The sequence below is a fragment of the Rhineura floridana genome, chromosome 2 (genome assembly GCF_030035675.1).
Source record: "Rhineura floridana isolate rRhiFlo1 chromosome 2, rRhiFlo1.hap2, whole genome shotgun sequence".
Taxonomy (NCBI): domain Eukaryota; kingdom Metazoa; phylum Chordata; class Lepidosauria; order Squamata; family Rhineuridae; genus Rhineura; species Rhineura floridana.
Window position 1 is genome coordinate 119,676,755 of NC_084481.1, and position 20,112 is coordinate 119,696,866.

Below are 20,112 nucleotides of genomic sequence, written 5' to 3' on the forward strand. Positions count from 1 at the left end.
CATGACAAACTACAGCATCCATCTGTGCTCCCATCTAACATCTCTGCGACACTAAGCTCCTTTCTTCCTATAATGGCCTGGCCTGAGGGCACGTAAACCCTTCTTGCCAGAAGCAAGTAAGCTAGATTAAATGTTCCCTAAAAGTGTTGAACTATGACTTGGCAGACCAGGGTTTGAATCCTCAGACAGCCATGAAGCTGACTGGGTGACCTTGGACCAGTCACTGCCTCTCAGCCTCAGAGGAAGGCAATAGTAAACCACCTCTGAATACCGCTTACCATGAAAACCCTATTCGGGACCGACGAAGGCAGTCCATTTCCATTTTGCATCCATGCTCCCTAAGCTTGTGAGAAGGAATGACCTTGTCACTTCAGCTGGACTTGGGAACATCCTCTTTTAGGTAAGATTTCTATTTTAATTTCCAATCAGAGAATTTTTTTTTAATTGTATGCTCCAAGCAACTGTGGTTGATACTTAATGTATCATGCTTAATGACATAATTAGGGCCCACCAATGACATCACTAGGGCCCACCCCGTGATGTCACTAGAGCCCGCCCCATGACATCACCAGGGCCCACCCCGTGATGTCACTAGGGCCCACCCCGTGACATTACTAGGGCCCGCCCCCGTTTTCTCAGGTTTTTGGATGGTTCCGACCTGGCAACCCTACCCTCCTCATCTGCCTCAATCATGGCTGATGACTGAGCCACCCCTGTCAGTCTGCTGTCCAGGTGCTAACTGTTGCTGGGAGTCTCTCTTCTTGTGGCTCTTTTTTAACTGGACTTCGGCTGGACACACCTTCAAACAAACAACTTCTTCAAATCAAGGACCGTCCTCTGTAAAACAGGATACATATCCACCTTAGTCCACCTGGGCCAGCATTCTATCATAAACAATGGCCAACCAGATGTCCCCCGAAGCTCACAAGTATCACAAAATAGAAATAGCCATCCCTGTTGCTCGGCCTCAACAGAAATATACTGCTTCTGAATTTGGAAGCTTCATTTGGTGATTGTGGCTAACAACTATACAAAGACCCATCACCCACAAGTTTATCTAATTTGTTTTTTCAAGCTCTCTAGCATCTAGCATTATTTCTTGTGGTAATCAATTCCATATGGCTGTACCAAACTCCAGAATTCACCTATAAATTAGCTTCCCCACAGTTGATTTTAGAATCAACTGATGCATCTCTAAATATTTGTCTTGAGTATTAAACAATACAGGGCACAAATGACTACAAAGCCAGTCATTGTGGAATGCCTGTAAATTCACACAATTTTCCTTTAAAATATTAATGTCTTCTCAGCATTCACAGAAGAGGGGGGAAAATGTTCCTGCTTGGAACTGCCTGTTTCAAATGTCTGAAATCATCTATGAAACAAAGTTCTTCACAAACTGTTCAAGCATAGGGAAACATATTTTGAGAGTCATAAAAGATGAATCTGAAATTACTAAGAATTCTAAGCTTTATTGTAAAAAAAAAGGGGAAGGGGGTGTCATTTGTAACAGCGAGCTAAAATTTAGGCCTCATGAAGGGCCTATAGAGGCTGCTAGATGAATACTGTAGATCCTGTTCATTTTTGGTAGTGTTAATACAGGCTATATTTTTCATTTACAATCTAATCATCAAAAGAGTATATTACATGTCAAAGGGTTGTGACAGTGATTTAAGGAGACTATGTCAAAGTGCTTGGACCTAAATGGCCTTCCTAAACTAACCTGGAGGATTTACTACCAACTAAACAAAAAATCTAATTCTGATCACAACTATTTTATAAAATTTTGTGGAATGCCATAAACAACTGTGTACACTTCAGTGAACTCCAAAAGTTGTAATGACGCTCTTTAGATTTGTATTACATTGTTTTACTCCCAACTTCCTTGGCTTGATTTCTAGGCACCAAGACAATAGCTAGGTCCACTGCAGAATAACTAAGGCCATAACTAGATTATTTTTCCTCAAGTCTGAGGGCCATTCACACATAAAATTTCCCCTATATATCTAGCTGTCTACATATCTGTCATGATCCATATGGATGCTTACCACTGAGGAGAGGTGACGGCCCAAGCAAGGGGAGATCACTAATTCCCGGTTCCCCAGGCAGATAGCAAGGTAGAGCAAGGTTCAGCTCAGCACCTGCCACCACCCCTTGGAGGAACATCAAGGTGTGGGTTCAGGACAACAAATAGCTGTCTTGCAGCTAAGGCCAAATATCTCAGCAAAGTCCTGAAGCAAGCAACTGAGTTCTGAAGGGCTTACTCCTGGCTAGTGAAATGGCTGGTGCCTTTTTTTTTACAGCACTGGCTCCTTGGAGGTAATGGAGTTTACAGTTGTGACATTCTCTCCTCAGGGCCCTTTTGATTGCCTGAGAAGTCTCTTGACCACTTGACCAGCCATAAGAGTCTGGCAGCAGAAGCATCTTCTCAGGGGAGGGGAGGCAGGCTGGCTCTGGTGCCGACAGACCCACCCTTCTCCCTAGAGCTGCAGTTGCTGGAGGACTCTGCTTCAGCAGCCTAAGAATGCACCTGCACAGGCTGCACCAGACCCTCTTGCTCAGACAAGAGTTAGAGAAGTCAGGGACAAAGAGGCATGCAGGGCAGTGAACAGGGGGAAGTCCCCTTCTCACTCTCAACCTTTCTGCTCCCAAAGACGCATAAGCAGCTTAGGCAGGCAGTTATAGGGGATTTGGGGCGGGAAAAGTACGGATCCATGAAATGGAAGTTTCTAACACCAACCCAGAAGCAAAGATGCATCCTTAAGCTTCACAATCTCAGACCCAGACCATCTGGCAGTGTGCCCATGGGGCATCTCCCACTGCTTGACCCCTCTCCTGTTGGCTGGAAGAAGAGTCTGAACTGGCACAACCTTGGTCAGGGTGGGGGTATCACGGCAGGTGATCAAACAAATGTGCCCTTGGGAAGATGTACTTCCTTGCTACCCCATTGACCTACATGGGGACAAATGTGAGATAGACTGATTGATTTCCATTTATGAATCACTCCCATAAAATATCTCAAAGCAATTTCACAATAAAAACATCAGCAATCAAAACAATGACACAGTTTCATATATGAAAACAATTAAAACAAAAGACTTTCGTATGTTTTAAAAAATCATATCCAAATACAGTCTGGGATAAAACATGTGAAAGGGTCAACACTACGGGCAAAGTGAGATGAGGAAGCCCAGGTCACCTGCCTTCTGAATGCTGAGCACTGCTGCCAGTTCCTGAGAAGGGGAGAGGCAAGGAACGCAGTGCAGCGGAGCCAATCTGATGCTTCTGCCACTGCACCTGCACTGCACTGAGCTCCCCACTCCTCTTTCTGTCAGGAACCAGCAGTGACCCTTGGCATTGGGAAGTCAGGTGAGCAACATGGCCCTGCCTGTGCTCCCCCACCAACCTCTACTGGACATCCAGTTGATATTTCTTTTTAAATGGCCTGCTGAAAGCTTCTAGTCCGGAAGCATCTTAAAAGTACCAAATTACAATGTTGGGATTGAACCTCCTGCCTGGAAATGACAGAAGCCCAAAGGCAGGATGCCCCAGCTCTGTAGTAGAGCTTGTTTTGGGGATTGGCCCCCAGATTAGAGGAAAGGAATGGGCGTCATCTCTGTGAGCCTGCTCGCCAAACAGTGAAAGACGGGGCTGGAATCTAGTGGAAGGGCAGCAGCTCAGTGGAAGAGCATCTGCTTTGCCTGCAAAAAGTCCAGGTTTAGTCCCTGGCATCTCTAGGTAGGACTTGGAAAGACCCCCATCTGATACCCTGGAGACAGCTGCTGCCAGTCATTGAAGAGAATACTGATAATACTAGATGGACCAACGGAGTCTGACTCAGTAGGAGGCAGTTTCCTAGTGCTTTGTGTTGCTTCACAGACTACAGTCAGTCCACCATATAAACATGCCCTGTGGAAACGCGCTTAAAAGCAGAGTATTCCCCTCCCACAAATATCATGATATGCAGAACTCGAGGAGACGACTATGTCACCTTTCAGTGTGGCCAATGTTGATGAAACATAGTTAATCCCTTCCCTTTTGTTCTCTTCCATGCACAGATGAAGCCTCAGAATTCTGACCCAACTGTCACATATGCCTGGGCTGCCATGGGTACTGGCTTGGTTCTCTTGGTCAGCATCTAGCCCTGGCAGGTTGTTCCTGACTTTGTGGAGGAAAAAAAATAGCAGCCAATGAAAATCAATCTTCTGATGCTCCGCTGCTTTAAATACCAGTAGAGCAAACAAGCAGCCCTAAACAATATAGCAGAAACCATATATCAATTACACTAAATGTTCAAGCATTTTTACTTCACAGCCTGCAACATCCAAATGTAGTATTCTCACCCACTGCAATGAGATGATAATGGTCCTGTATTGTTCTAAGACATCTGGCAGCTAGATAAGAGCTGCCTGGTCTTAGATGATAATGGAAGTGGGCAGACTTAACACTGCGATTTGAAAATTTCTTGGGTCTCAGAAAAATGTTCTATTAAGCCCACTGACCCCAATTGAATATTAATTAGCTAATTAACGGATTTATTGTTCCACACAATTTCTGGAGAGGCAATTTTTTTTCAAGTGCCATTATTTTTTAAAAATTATTTTTTGCATTGTGTATAATTGAATCTTTGCAGCTGCCAGCATCTTCTGCATGAGTCAGCAAAAAAAAAAAAGACACACACACACGCACACACATATGGAACCCGCAAATATTTCCAACCCATCTGGTTAATGTTTGGGAGGAAGAGACAAAAATCAGGAAAGGTAATTGATTTATATGGTACTCTTCAATCATTATTATTTTTTAAAGCTTGACTTTAAAATTACTATAATCTCTTCTCACCCCCTCCCAGCCACCTTCTGTTCTTATGATTCAGTGGTTTGGGATTTTATTTCAGCCTGAGGTAACTGGAGAGCATTCATTAACCCCAGTAAACACAGACAAGACCGTGTTTTTTCTTTTTCACATAATTTCATTTTATTTTAATATTACTGTACTATTGTAACTCACTGTTATTTTGTTAAACAGTGTTGCGTAGTATCCAGATTAAGGGCTCTGGATTTCGAAGAACCTAGGTAATAGTTTCTTGAGCAGCAGGAGGGACTCTTTTGTGATAGTGATACCTTTTCCTACAGTGTCAGCTCCAGGTTTGGGGCACATTATTTTCCATGGACCCCTCTCCTTCAGTGAGTCTACCTCCTCATTGCAGTAGGTCCAGGGGGCTCTTTTATACCAAGTCAGACCATTGATCCATCTAGATCAGTATTGTCTACGTTGATTGTCTACACTGACTGCTGTCCAGGGTTTCAGGCAGGGGTTTCATGGAGATGCCAGGAATTAAATCTGAGACCTTCTGCATACACAGCAGATACTCTGCCACTGAGTTATGGCCCTTCCCATACAGATGGCATGGTTTGGCCAACATTCATAGCAATATTTTGGATCCATTATTGCAGATATTGTTGTCACTGGACCATTTCCTGTTAGGTAACAGAACATGCAAGCTTTGTGTTCCACTGATGAACAACTGAAAGGAAGAATTAGCTGAATGGAAAAAAGATACTACCTATCCTCTGAGTTGTCACTTAGACCAGCACATTATTTGTTTGTTCAAAAGATCTCTATATTGCCCTTCATTAGAGCATTAAGTATATAAAGGAATATACCATTCAAATAGATCACAGACAACATTCAAAAATTAAGACACTAAAATACACATAAAAGCCTGGGAAAATAAAAATGTCTTGGTGCCAAAAAGATAATTTTGGTGCCAGGCGAGCCTCTCTGGGGAGAGAATTCTACAAACGGGTACAACCACTGAGAAGGCATTTTCTCTGATTAAGGATTATACCAGTTTAACATATTCAGATAACTCAAACAAATGGGCTCACTTATGGGCTCCTTTCTATGATACTTTTTGTATTTGGGTACAGGTGACCAAGTTCCTTGTTTCACTTGCAAACAGCCCATGTTAGTTTAAATTTCCCACTTTATATAGCAAAATACATGGGAGTAGTTATCACGATCCCCCACCCCTCTTTCTCTCCTTCATCTAGTAATCCAGTAACAGAATTGACCTTCTACTGTAATATAATTGCTAGAATCATTTAATAAAGAAACAATTTAAATAAGTTTTTTTTCCCTCAGGGGCAAAAAAAGGAGAGCCTTTCTGTTGGAAACTGGAAAACAAAATGTTTGATTGAGGTCATCTTGACATCCATTAGTGTGATAAATGAAGTTGAATTCAAGGTTGTTCTATTATCAAGGTTCATTTTCGTTGTTCAGTTCCGGATTCCCTCCCTTCCATTTTTTAAACAACATTGCCTCAGACTCAAGGCTGATTACAGTAATTATATTTTCTACTCATAATAATACAAATGATTCTAAGAGTTATTCACGATGTTTCAATGTCAGCACTTAGATAAATGCCCATTCTTTCATGGCGATTCTCATTCCTTTCTCTCTCCCTCTCTTTTTATGCAGGAGGTTAGTTAGTAGCTACAATAACACTCTAGCTGTCAAAAAAGCCTGGATTTACGTGGCCAGGAACTCAACTCACAATTGTTTGGAGCTCTGCATGGCAACCAGGCCGACTGGGATACTAGATAATTTATAACTACTCCCCAATACAAGAAGAACAATTATATTGTGTGCTGTATAAAATGGCCATTATTTAGCTCAATTTTTAAAATTATTTGAACAAAATGCCTATCCTTTCCAGGGCTATTTTCTTTCCAGTTTCTAATTAGATACCCGAGGAATACGGGATGTGTAAATTTCTGCAAGAAAATATATTTATGGAATTTTAATTTGCTTCTCGTGTACCTCAGCCATAAAACTCGTGAGTCTCTCCTCAAAAGTTTTTAATCTGAAAGAGAAAACAACATAGAAATGCAGTCACTTTAGAGTAACACAATGCACCAGATATCACAGTGACAATCATCTCTGGCCTATGCTTTCATAACAGGGGAAGGTAATATCCAGAAACTGGTTTATTAATGGTGTAAGTTGAACTTGGATTGGGGAGATTTGGATTCAAGTCCTGCCTCTCCCAGCCTTGATAGCCTCAGTATCCCCTGTGCAAAGGCTGAATAATAGCAACTTACACTAGAAAAGACAATAATTCTTGGAAAAACAGAAAGAAGTAGAAAAAGAGGAAGGCCAAACAAAAGATGGATCGATTCCATAAAAGTAGCCACAGACCTGAACTTACAAGATCTGAACAGGGTGGTTCATGACAGATGCTATTGGAGGTCACTGATTCATAGGGTTGCCATATGTCATAATCGACTTGAAGGCACATAACAACAACAACCTCACAAGTCATTGTGATCATGAACTGTAAAGCAGTTTTAAATAGCACTACAGCAATGATAAATGAACAACTCTATTTGTAATTTTTTAAAAAACTGACCCACATTGGTGTTCCTTTTCCAATATTTATTCATTTTTATTAAAATCAGTGGATTACACTGAGTTTATTTATTTATTTATTACATTTATATACCGTCCCATAGCTGAAGCTCTCTGGGCTGTTTACCGCAATTAAAAACATTAAAAACAAATATACAAATTTAAAAACACATTTTTTTAAAAAACAATTTAAAAACACATCCCATGTGTTTGCATCCCATACTTTCTCCAAGGAATTCTAGCTAACTGTCGGCACCCCAGACAGGTGGCTGTGGACTTGCCTCTACCTTCTCTTCTGTCAGCAGGTGCACATCATTATTCAGCCACTAGAGCTGGGCAAAGGCAAGGGAGTTTTGGCAGGATCCATCCACCCAGCCCTTGCAGCAATATAGCAGAGTCCGCTCAAGGGCCAACTCCTTTAAAAGCAGGCTGGAAGACCAAGAAGGGGCTCATCTTCTCAAAGGGCATGCTTAGGTGAGGTGAGTGGTGAGACAACAGCCCAGGAAGATGGAGGGGGAGGCTATTCCCCTTGGATTGTCTTTGCACCAGCCCACGCTTCACTGAGAGAGACACCAGGGTGACAGCAGGAAGAACCACAGAGTGTATCCCCCAACCTTTATGAGAGCTGGTAGAGGGCAAGGCCAGTGGCTGACAGTGGAGCAGGGCTTGTGGAGGAAGGAACAAGTCCACAGGATAGGCAGAGGTTGCCTTCCACAAGATGACCAGAAGATGGATAAAGATGTGGTGCCTGTGGGGCTGGGTCACAGGGGCTCTCTGCCTTGTAGGGGGCTGGGAAAGCATGGACTTGCTGGAGCTGCCTGAGGGAGCAGAGATAGGCCCCAGAGGGGAACAGGACTCCAGGGACCTCTAGAGGTCAGACCCCAAACTGTATAGCACAACCAATAGAAAAGCACTTGTAGAAGGCAACTGGGGTTTGGTGTTTTTGGTGAGAACCAGAATGGACCCAAGATACTTCAGTGTGCCCCTCCCCTCATAACCTGCCACACTGACATATATGGTGAGTCTCTCACTTTATCTTTTCCACAACCTTGCTAGGAAGATTAGCATGAGTATGTTTTAAAGCAGGATGGTTGCTGCTTTAAAAAATGCAACTGATGCATTTGTATGGCAAAACCCACATGATTGCAGCTTTCAAGACATAGGAAGCTGTCTTATATCATGTCTGACTATTGACCATTTAGCCCAGCACAGTCTACTTTGACTGGCAAGGCTCACACAGAGATCTTTCCTAGCCATAATACTTGATATGCTTTTAACAGAGCTTGCCAAGGATTTAACTCTGGACCTTACATACAAACCATGTGCTTGACCATTGAGCTATTACTGCAGTGGCCTCGGGTGCTGCCTCATGTGGATTTTCACATGGTGCTCCATCTACCCTCTAGCAGATTTCAAGATACAACTCTGTGGCACAGCTGAACATATGAACTGGGAGAAAGCAAGAGAATCAAGGTAGAATTTGTAGTGTCTACATTTTCCCCTCTCCAAAAATGCTGTTTACTAGGCAGGGCCATTATAATGCACACTTTAAGGAGGCAGTGGTGCCCCCCCTCGTTAAGAGGACCTCCCTGGATCAAGCTTATATTTGTATTCTTATTGTACCCTAACCCTGGGACTTTTTTATATAAAGGGTAAAAATACATGTAATATAATAAATCAGAGGTAGCCAGTGTGGTGCCATCTAGGTCCAGCTGTTCCACAACGCCCATCATCCCTAACCATTAGCCATTCAGTCTGGGGCTAGAGAACAACAACATCTGCAGGACTATCTCCGAAATAACTAATCAATAAACATGAGCTTCTCTCTCTTTGCTCAGCTACCCTACAATCTTATTATAGATTGCCCATCCACTATCCCCAGTAAAAATAACTGCACATGAAGGAAAGAAAGCATTTGAACTCGAAAAGATCATCTATGTAAGATTGGTTCAGAAGATTCATAAACCTGGAAAAGTTGTTGTTTCTTAGCATTAGTAATGGATCCATAAATCAGAGCAGTGCTTTTGGCAAAGGCAGCTATTATGCATAATCTGTATGTCGCTAATCTCTTCTATCTCATTAGGAATTTATATGGTACTCATCAGCATGGCATCCAAACTTCTACAATCTTGAAATATTGTGTTATCATTTTCCTTCAAAAAGGGGTTAAGCGGAGTCTATGGCTGAAATTAGGAATAAACAATGGTGATAAATGGGAGAGTTTTAGTAGGAAGCAACCAACTGAAACAATTTACTGAACAAAAAATACCTGCTCTGTTGACTGGAGTTTTAGCTTCCCCTGCAAAACCTCCTTTATCTCCCTGCTTTGAAAGAGACCTGTTTTCAGAAATGTCTGTCTTGTGCAAGCTAATGTTCAGACTCCTTTAAGAGCACATGGAGTCTTTCTCTCCATTCTCAGGCTGCAGACATCAGCAAGCGCCACTACCTATTTAGCAACGGTGCACTTCTGGGGTGCTGGCTCTGCCCCCCCCACCTGCATGGCTCTCTCCTGGCATGAAGATCTGAGAATACCGCCCCCTTTCTGTTCCAATGCTGCAGCAGCCTAGCAAACTGCCACACTAGTTTTCAGGCTCAATTCAAAGTGCTGGGACTTACTTTGAAAGCAGGGATGAGGCACTTGTGACCCTCCAGATATTGCTGGACTATTTTCCTATCTTCAAATTCAAACTGCAGAGGTGGGTGGCCTTAAAGCAAGAAAGAAGAGGGAATAATGGCAACAATCTCCCCCTCTCTGGTTGCTTCACCTCAAAAAGGATAGTGCAGAGTTGGAAAAGATTCAGAAAAAGGCAACCAGAATGATCAAGGGGATGAAGTGACTTCCCAAGGAGGAATGGCTGCAGCATTTGGGGCTTTTTAGTTTAGAGAAAAGGCGAGTCAAAGGTGACATGATGGGAATGTATACAATTATTCATGGCATGCAAAAATTGGATAGAGAAAAGCTCTTCTCCCTATCTAATTGCACTAGAACTCATGGACATTCAATGAAAGTGATGCTTGGAAGAATCAGGACAGACATAAGAAAGTACTTCATCACACAGCTCATAGTTAAGTTATGGAATTTGCTCCCACAAGAGCCAGGGATGGCCACTACCTTGGATGGCTTTGAAAGAGGATTAGACAAATTCCTAAGGATAAGGCTATCAGTGGCTACCAGCCATGATGGCTATGCTCTGCCCCATAGTTGAATGCAGTATGCTTCTGAAAACTGGTGGCTGCGGGAGGGGAGAGTGCTCTTTGCGCTTAGGTCCTGCTTGCAGGCTTCCCATGGGCATCTGGTTGGCCACTGTGAGAATAGGATGCTGGACTAGATGGCCTTTGACTTGATCCAGCAGGGCTCTGTTCTTGTGTTGTGCTTTGTGTGGTGGGGAGGAAAGAGAAAGAGAGAGAAGGAGAAGCTATCACTGGAGGATCAGAAGAGGACCAGGAGAGAAGAGAAGGAATTTTCCCCTTGCTGAGATGCCTGCATCCCTCTAGTCTCCTGAGTCTGCTGAACTCATTTGCATTGCTGTTGAGTAGGGAGGGCAGGATCTGTTCATTTCAGTTCTCTCCAGGTCTCATTCTTCTGACCTTAAATTCAGTTCTCCACATTTCTGCAGCAATTTGCCATTTTTTTAAAAAAAAAATCCTCATGAAAATTCTACATTTCAGTATAAATTTCTCCTAATAAACACATTTTATGCCGCTTTAATGTACACATTTTTGCAAGCAGTTTCTCCTAATAGAATGCATTTTTGTATGTTATCACAAATGTATTAATTTTTACGCACACTTCCTCCTAATATATGCGCTTTTGTAAACATTAGTTGAGGACTGCACCACAAAATTCGGATGAGTGTGAATTTTGAAGGATGGCTGTGTTCCTTTTCTCATACTGTTTTGGAAAGTGCGAATTTGCTTTAACTCTCTCAGTCATTTGCAGAGTGCCCCAGCTTAAGGAGAGAGAGGGCTTGAGCCAGTCTGAGTGTGCCACACAGGCACTGGGAGAAGTTGGGACTTCACAGCAAACACATGATTGGTTGCTGGCATCAGTCAGGAATGCCCTTTTTCATATCAATGACTGTGCCTTGAGGACTCCTGTTTGGCTAGATGGTGCCAATCATAAGGCAACGTGGAGAGCCGTTGGGATGTTGTACCAAGCTATTTTTCAATGGAAATCGCTAAAGAATCTATCTTTGAGGGAAGGAACTGCTTTAAAAAAAATGGGTGAGACCTAGTAACATCCAACTGAGTAGGGGTGTGTGTGTGTGTGTGTGTAGATGTGCAGCTAATAAGACAGCAGAGACAGAGATTGAAAACAGACTTCAGTGAAACTGAGAGGTTTGATTGACATGACTGATAACTATATGTGGGTGAGTGGGTGGATGGGTGGGAATAGAGAGCAAGTGACCACTGTGCCTGGGTTGGTTTTTTTAATGGAGGGGCACAGCCCCATCTACCCACCCCATCATTTCCTGCTGTCTCATCCCCAAGAGGCTATTTGGTTCACCTTAGGTGAGTGAAACAGCAAGTTAGACAGCTGGAGAACAAGTGATGCATAACTCATTTCAAGTCTGACCAAACTCTGCATTTGTCCAAACACTGCAGCTTGAAAGCCTAGACCATAGCAAAGAAAGCATTATGTGGTCAAGATAAACACAGTTATTGACTGTCATGATGGTACCTATGCCTCCTATACCTTTTTTAGTAACAATATTGAAGAATGAAGAAAATAAAAAAGAACACAAACTCTGCCAAAAGAAATGCAAGAAGACAATAAGGGATGCTAAAAAAGAATTTGAGGAGCACATTGCTAAGAACATAAAAACCAACAACAAAAAAATCTATAAATACATTAAAAGCAGGAGACCATCTAGGGAGGCGATTGGACCCTTGGATGATAAGGGAGTCAAAGGTGTCCTAAAGAACGATAAGGAGATTGCAGAGAAGCTAAATGAATTCTTTGCATCTGTCTTCACAGTGGAAGATATAGGGCAGATCCCTGAACCTGAACTAACATTTGCAGGAAGGGATTCTGAGGAACTGAGACAAATAGTGGTAACGAGAGAGGAAGTTCTAAGCTTAATGGACAATATAAAAACTGACAAATCACCAGGCCCGGATGGCATCCACCCGAGAGTTCTCAAAGAACTCAAATGTGAAATTGCTGATCTGCTAACTAAAATATGTAACTTGTTCCTTGGGTCCTCCTCCGTGCCTGAGGACTGGAAAGTGGCAAATGTAACGCCAATCTTCAAAAAGGGATCCAGAGGGGATCCCGGAAATTACAGGCCAGTTAGCTTAACTTCTGTCCCTGGAAAACTGGTAGAAAGTATGATTAAAGCTAGATTAACTAAGCACATAGAAGAACAAGCCTTGCTGAAGCAGAGCCAACATGGCTTCTGCAAGGGAAAGTCCTGTCTCAGTAACCTATTAGAATTCTTTGAGAGTGTCAACAAGCATATAGATAGAGGTGATCCAGTGGATATAGTGTACTTAGACTTTCAAAAAGCGTTTGACAAGGTACCTCACCAAAGACTTCTGAGGAAGCTTAGCAGTCATGGAATAAGAGGAGAGGTCCTCTTGTGGATAAGAAATTGGTTAAGAAGCAGAAAGCAGAGAGTAGGAATAAACGGACAGTTCTCCCAATGGAGGGCTGTAGAAAGTGGAGTCCCTCAAGGATCAGTATTGGGACCTGTACTTTTCAACTTGTTCATTAATGACCTAGAATTAGGAGTGAGCAGTGAAGTGGCCAAGTTTGCTGAGGACACTAAATTGTTCAGGGTTGTTAAAACAAAAAGGGATTGCGAAGAGCTCCAAAAAGATCTCTCCAAACTGAGTGAATGGGCGGAAAAATGGCAAATGCAATTCAATATAAACAAGTGTAAAATTATGCATATTGGAGCAAAAATTCTTAATTTCACATATACGCTCATGGGGTCTGAACTGGCAGTGACCGACCAGGAGAGAGACCTCGGGGTTGTAGTGGACAGCACAATGAAAATGTCGACCCAGTGTGCGGCAGCTGTGAAAAAGGCAAATTCCATGCTAGCGATAATTAGGAAAGGTATTGAAAATAAAACAGCCGATATCATAATGCCGTTGTATAAATCTATGGTGCGGCCGCATTTGGAATACTGTGTACAGTTCTGGTTGCCTCATCTCAAAAAGGATATTATAGAGTTGGAAAAGGTTCAGAAGAGGGCAACCAGAATGATCAAGGGGATGGAGCGACTCCCTTACGAGGAAAGGTTGCAGCATTTGGGGCTTTTTAGTTTAGAGAAAAGGCGGGTCAGAGGAGACATGATAGAAGTGTATAAAATTATGCATGGCATTGAGAAAGTGGATAGAGAAAAGTTCTTCTCCCTCTCTCATAATACTAGAACTCGTGGACATTCAAAGAAGCTGAATGTTGGAAGATTCAGGACAGACAAAAGGAAGTACTTCTTTACTCAGCGCATAGTTAAACTATGGAATTTGCTCCCACAAGATGCAGTAATGGCCACCAGCTTGGATGGCTTTAAAAGAAGATTAGACAAATTCATGGAGGACAGGGCTATCAATGGCTACTAGCCGTGATGGCTGTGCTGTGTCACCCTAGTCAGAGGCAGCATGCTTCTGAAAACCAGTTGCCGGAAGCCTCAGGAGGGGAGAGCGTTCTTGCACTCGGGTCCTGCTTGCGGGCTTCCCCCAGGCACCTGGTTGGCCACTGTGAGAACAGGATGCTGGACTAGATGGGCCACTGGCCTGATCCAGCAGGCTCTTCTTATGTTCTTATGTTCTTAATATTCATCCAAAGGCAGAATAGAAGCTACTGGTGCAGTATCTCAGAAACATTCTCAAAATCTGTCTGTGAGAAATTTCATTTCAGCTGTAATTGGAATACATGTCTATTATTAAAGGTGTGTGTGTGTGTTTGAAGATATTAATTGGTCTTATTCTGGGAAACTGGTAACGCAGCTTAAAAATCATGAGAATCGCCAAGTCTTTTTTCATAGAAGTAGCTTACTAAAAAAACAAAACCTGTAGCGTCTGCAGAATGGCAAATAAATTTCAGCCTGCATTTCTCTTCCTTTTCTATTGGAGAGTACATGATAAAAATCCCCTTTTTGCCTAAAAAGCACATTTCAGTCTAATATTTATATATAGAATTATATTCATGTTTCCTGTAATTTCAAGATCATCATCATGCTCCTTTCTCTTTTTCAACACAGGAGTATCATTATTCAAACGAGACCTTTCCTTTTTACAATCTATCTCCACCATTTCAAGCAATAGATTCATTATTCTGTGCCTGTAATGTTAGAGTAATTTCCATGGCATCAGATTGTAATGATACAAACACTGAGTGGATGGGTAAAAGGGAAATGAGGAACAAAGCTCCAGTTCAAGCAGGAATTGTTCAGTAATTAGCATTAATGAGAAGAGAAATGCAGCACATTGTATTTAGGGGGCAAACAGGAATGGTTTATTTTACTTTATTTTTAAAAATAGTTTTTAAAGATGCATTAGATTTGAACTGGCTCAGCTGAAGTGTGTTGGATAAATTAAATAATAAATAATCTCTTTCTTCCCTCTCTCTCTCTCTTGTACAGAAGGGAGAAATATGGGGAAAGGGAACCAATTAAGAAAATGTAAAGAAGTTAATTGTCAACAACAGTTACAAACTGTTGGCTAACAATGAGAGCTTACCATATCCAAAACACAGGCCGACTAGATTTATAATTGAGTAAACTGGGTTCTCCCCCAAAGCCTCATTAAATGTGAAAGATCAGATTTCATTGGCCACGCCTTCAGTGCAAGTTATTTTGATGTGTCCTCACTGAAATACAGAGGTAGATCTAAGTTGTGTCAGATGGGACTGAATGTTTTGTTAGTCTCACATTTTGAAGCATAAGCTGTTTTTATTGCATTGCCAAATACATTTTAATTACACAGCTTTTACCCATGACTTATATAATTTTATTAAACCTTCCTGCTAGGTATTAGCACACTGATCATAAAGAGTATTGGGTTCTTCTAGACATTGAAGTTTTGGCTACTTTGAGGGATGTCTCATAAATTACATAGCATAAAACTGTAAAGATGCAATATAGCTCTTCTCACCTGAGGAATGATGTCTTATTTCCTGGTTACCTCTGGAGGGGCCATTAAGTCACTCAGTGTTTTGGGTCAATATCATTCATAAGGTCAGGATGAAGGCTAGTCAGAGTTTGAAGAATTCTGAAGTTACACTGTATAACTTGGTAGTTATATATGCCTTCCCTGACCTGCAAAGTAGAATCCTCCACTATTTGAAAGATATGCACTGTCCAGAAAGAGAGATCAGCACATTTACATTCCTCTTCCATGCACAAGAGCATCTTTCAACACACATCTCTGAAGCAGTTTCACATCTGCACTGTCTGTCCTCCAATGCTCATCCTACTGCATCTGGCCCCCTTTCATGTGAATGGGATGCACATCTGGGTTCCAAGGAGTCTGACTACTTACCCACAACTTCAGTTGGAGGACAGGGCTATCAATGGCTACTTGCCATGATGGCTGTGCTGTGCCACCCTAGTCAGAGGCAGCATGCTTCTGAAAACCAGTTGCCGGAAGCCTCAGGAGGAGAGAGTGTTCTTGCACTCGGGTCCTGCTTGCGGGCTTCCCCCAGGCACCTGGTTGGCCACTGTGAGAACAGGATGCTGGACTAGATGGGCCACTGGCCTGATCCAGCAGGCTCTTCTTATGTTCTTATGTTCTTATGTTCTTAGTGCCATATATTTTAGCCTCACAATTGCCAGTAACTGACCCTTGGGCAGATGTGACCCTCCCACATTGTAATACCATGACTTACAAGAGTCTAGAAACACCTGTGGTTTGTTGAGGAGGCACTAGTCATGAGGGATGCTAGAAGAATTTGATTTCTGTTAATTCTGATGTGAACTGACCTGATGTGCACCTCCTGGACTAATGCATGAATTGGAATGGATTTATCCTTTGAATTTTGCAGTTCTCTGCTTTTTGTGATATAGATCTCAGGTAAAAAAATGTACCACAATGAGCTTAAAGTGCATGTCTCAGGATAAAATGTGGTTAGAAAAGTGCACATTCAGATAAAACACATACTTAAATATGAATTTGCATGCAGATTTTTGAGAACAAAATTTGCAATTTTGCAGATTAATGCAGAAATGGGGCTGATGGTCCTGAGTGACTTCAACATACATGCCGAAGTTAGACTCACAGGTCCAACTCTGGACTTCATGGCTGCCATGACAACCATGGGGCTGTCTCTAATATCATCTGGACCAACGCATGTGGCAGGACACACACTTGATCTTGTGTTCTGTTTGGGACAGGAAGAAAGTGATCTGAGGGTGGAGAGGTTCTTAGTGACTCCATTGTCATGGACAGATCACCACCTGACAAGGTTTAGACTGTGTGCCCCCGGTAACCTTCACAGGGGTGAAGGGCCAATTAAGATGGTCCACCCCCGGAGACTCATGAATATAGATGGTTTCCTGAATGCTCTGGGGGATATTCCCAGCATGGCTGGCGATACTGCTGAAGCCCTAGTCAACCTCTGGAATACGGAGGTGACCTGGGCGGTGGACACTATTGCTCCAAAGTGACCTCTCCCACCAGAAAAGGCCCATAATACACCTTGGTGTACTCAAACCTTGGGCCTGATGAAATGACAGGGACGACGGCTAGAGCGACGATGGAGAAAAACTCAGTCTGCTTCCGATCAAACACAGGCTAGAGCTCATTTTCGAGCCTATCATGTGGCGGTGATGGCAGTGAAGAAAGTGCACTTCTCTACCACCATTGAGTCTGCTCAGTGTCATCTGGCAATGCTTTTCCGGGTGGTCCAGGGACTTTTGGGCTCTGGCCCTACATTAGACCTTGAACCCTCAGTTGCTTGCTGTGACATGTTTGTGAGGCACTTTGCAGATAAAATTGCTCGCATTTGGACTGACTTGGACTCCACTTTAACTACAGTTGTGCCAGATGTCCTTGAAGCTTCCTCTGGTCATTTTTCTATGGATACTTTTTAGCTTGTAAAGCCTGAGGATGTCGACAGGATTCTGGGAGAATTGAGGGCCACTACTTGTTCCCTTGACCCTTGCCCATCCTGGTTAATCAAATCTGCCAGAGGGGAAGTGGCTGACTGGTTGGCATATTTAATTAACACCTCCCTAAGGGAAAGTTCTATGCCAACATTGTTGAAGGAGGCTGTGATAAGACCTTTGTTTAAAAAAGCCTTCATTAGACCCAACGGATCTTAACAACTTCTGCCCAGTCTCTAATCTCCCCTTTCTGGGCAAGGTGATTGAAAGGGTAGTGGCTGCTCAGCTCCAAGTTTTCCTGGATGAATCGGATTATGTAGACCAGCCTTTCCCAACCAGTGTGCCTCCAGATGTTGTTGGACCACAACTCCCATCAACCTCAGCCAGCATTGCCAATGGTCAGGAAAGATGGGAATTGTGGTCCAACAACATCTGGAAGCACACTGGTTGGGAAAGGCTGATCTAGAACCTTTTCAATCAGGCTTCAGGACTGGTCATAGGGTAGAGACTGCCTTGGTCACCCTGCTTGATGACCTATGCCTTGCATCAGACAGGGGGAGTGCATCCCTGTTGGTGCTGCTGGACCTCACAGCAGCCTTCAATATGATTGACCTTCTGGGCCATCTAACTGGGATGGGATTGGGAGGCACTGTTTTACAGTGGCTCTGGTCCTACCTGACGGACAGTGGTGCTGGGAGACTACTGCTCGACCCCCTGGCCATTGGCCTGTGGAGTACCGCAAGGTTCCATTCTGTCTCCCATGCTCTTTAACATTTGTATGAAACTGCTGGGAGAGGTCATCAGGAGATTTGGAGTACAATGTCATCAATATGCTGATGACACTCGGCTCCGTCTCTCCCTACCAGCTGATTGCAGGGAGGGAGTGCTAATCCTAAACTGGTGCCTGGAGGCTGTGAGGGCTGGATGTGGGCTAACAAACTGAAACTTAATCCAGACAAGACGGAAGTACTGCTGGTCAAGGGAAAAACTGCACCAGGGATGGAGTTGCAACCTGTTCTGGATGGAGTTGCAACCTGTTCTGGATGGGGTTGCAATCCCCTTGAAGAAGCAGGTCCACAGTTTGGAAGTCCTCCTGGCTCCTGCCCTGCTGCTTGAATATCAGGTGGCTGCGGTAGCCAGGAGTACTTTTGGCAAACTCAAACTGCGTCCGTTCCTGGAGGTAGTTGACTTGGCCACAGTGACACATGCATTGGTGACATCAAAGCTTGATTACTGTAATGCACTCTATGTGGGGCTGCCTTTGAAAAAGGTTTGGAAATTACAGTTGGTTCAAAATGCAGCAGCCAGAATGTTAACTGGAGCACGGCGCAGGGAGCATATCACCCCTGTGCTTTATCAACTCCACTGGCTCCCAATTTGTTTCTGGGCCCAATTCAAAGTGCTGGTTCTGACCTTTAAAGCCCTAAATAGCTTTGGATCAATGTACCTGACAGACCGCTTATGTCCATATGTACCTGCCCGGGATTTAAGATCATCTGCCTCTGGTCTCCTCTGTGTGCCTGGAGTGAAAGATATTAGACTGACAGGTATGCGAGAGAGAGCTTTTTCAGCTGTGGCCCCCAAGCCCTGGAACACCCTGCCGCAAGAAGTCTGCTCTGCTCCCTCCCTGATGGTTTTCCGGAGACTTCTGAAAATGATCTTGTTCCGGAGAGCCTTTGGGAGGGACTGAAGGTAGAGTCTGACACTGATTTTATGATTTTATGCCCTCTACATTAAATTTTACCCTTGTAGTCCCCTTTAGTATCACTCCCTATATATATATGTATGTGTGTGTGTGTGTGTATTGTATTTTATGTATTTTAATTATATTTTATGTATTTTAATTTATTTTAATGTTTTTGTGATTTTATTGTTTACAATTTTATTATGTGCTTGTTTAATTTTATTCTTGTAAGCCGCCCTGAGTGCCCTATTAGAGGGTAGAAGGGAGGGATATAAATATTTTAAATAAATAAATAAATAATAAATAAAAGCATTTATGAAGGAACATCTGCATAACTGACACAGATTGCAAATCGACTAATCCATCCCTACTTATTCTTTGCTTATTTTAGGTGCATAATGGAAGCAGTTTTTTCCTAGGAAAAACACTCTTCCCCAACCTGGTTTTCCTTTCAGGACAAGTGAGTTAGTTGGAAAAGATACTCAGACAATGTTTGTGTATGCCCTAGTCGCACATTTCATGTTCCTAGAAGAATCCAAATAATTTAGATTCCACCATTAATTCCAGTAGTTCATATATCACAGGGCACATCGATCTTTGTGTTCATCAGAGGAGACCCATTTGGCCATACCATGACTGGTGGATTGTCATCTGAAACCTTGCAGAATATCAGCACCAGCCCTCTGAAATACTCACCCAAAAGAGATTTGGGGAGCCACATTGGTTGGATGTTTAAAGTTTGTTAAAAACCTGTTTGTTCACTCAAGACTTTTTGGATGTTCAAGAGGGCTATCCTGTTTAGCAGTTGACTGTGTTGTTTTTAACTGATGGATTTTTAAAATAATGTATTGTTATTTTCTGATTTTTATTTGTAATATTTTGTGATACTTGTAAACTGCGTAGAGATTCCACCCCCCTAAAAATGTTAAGTGGTATATAAAATAAATGGTGCAGAATGGTTGC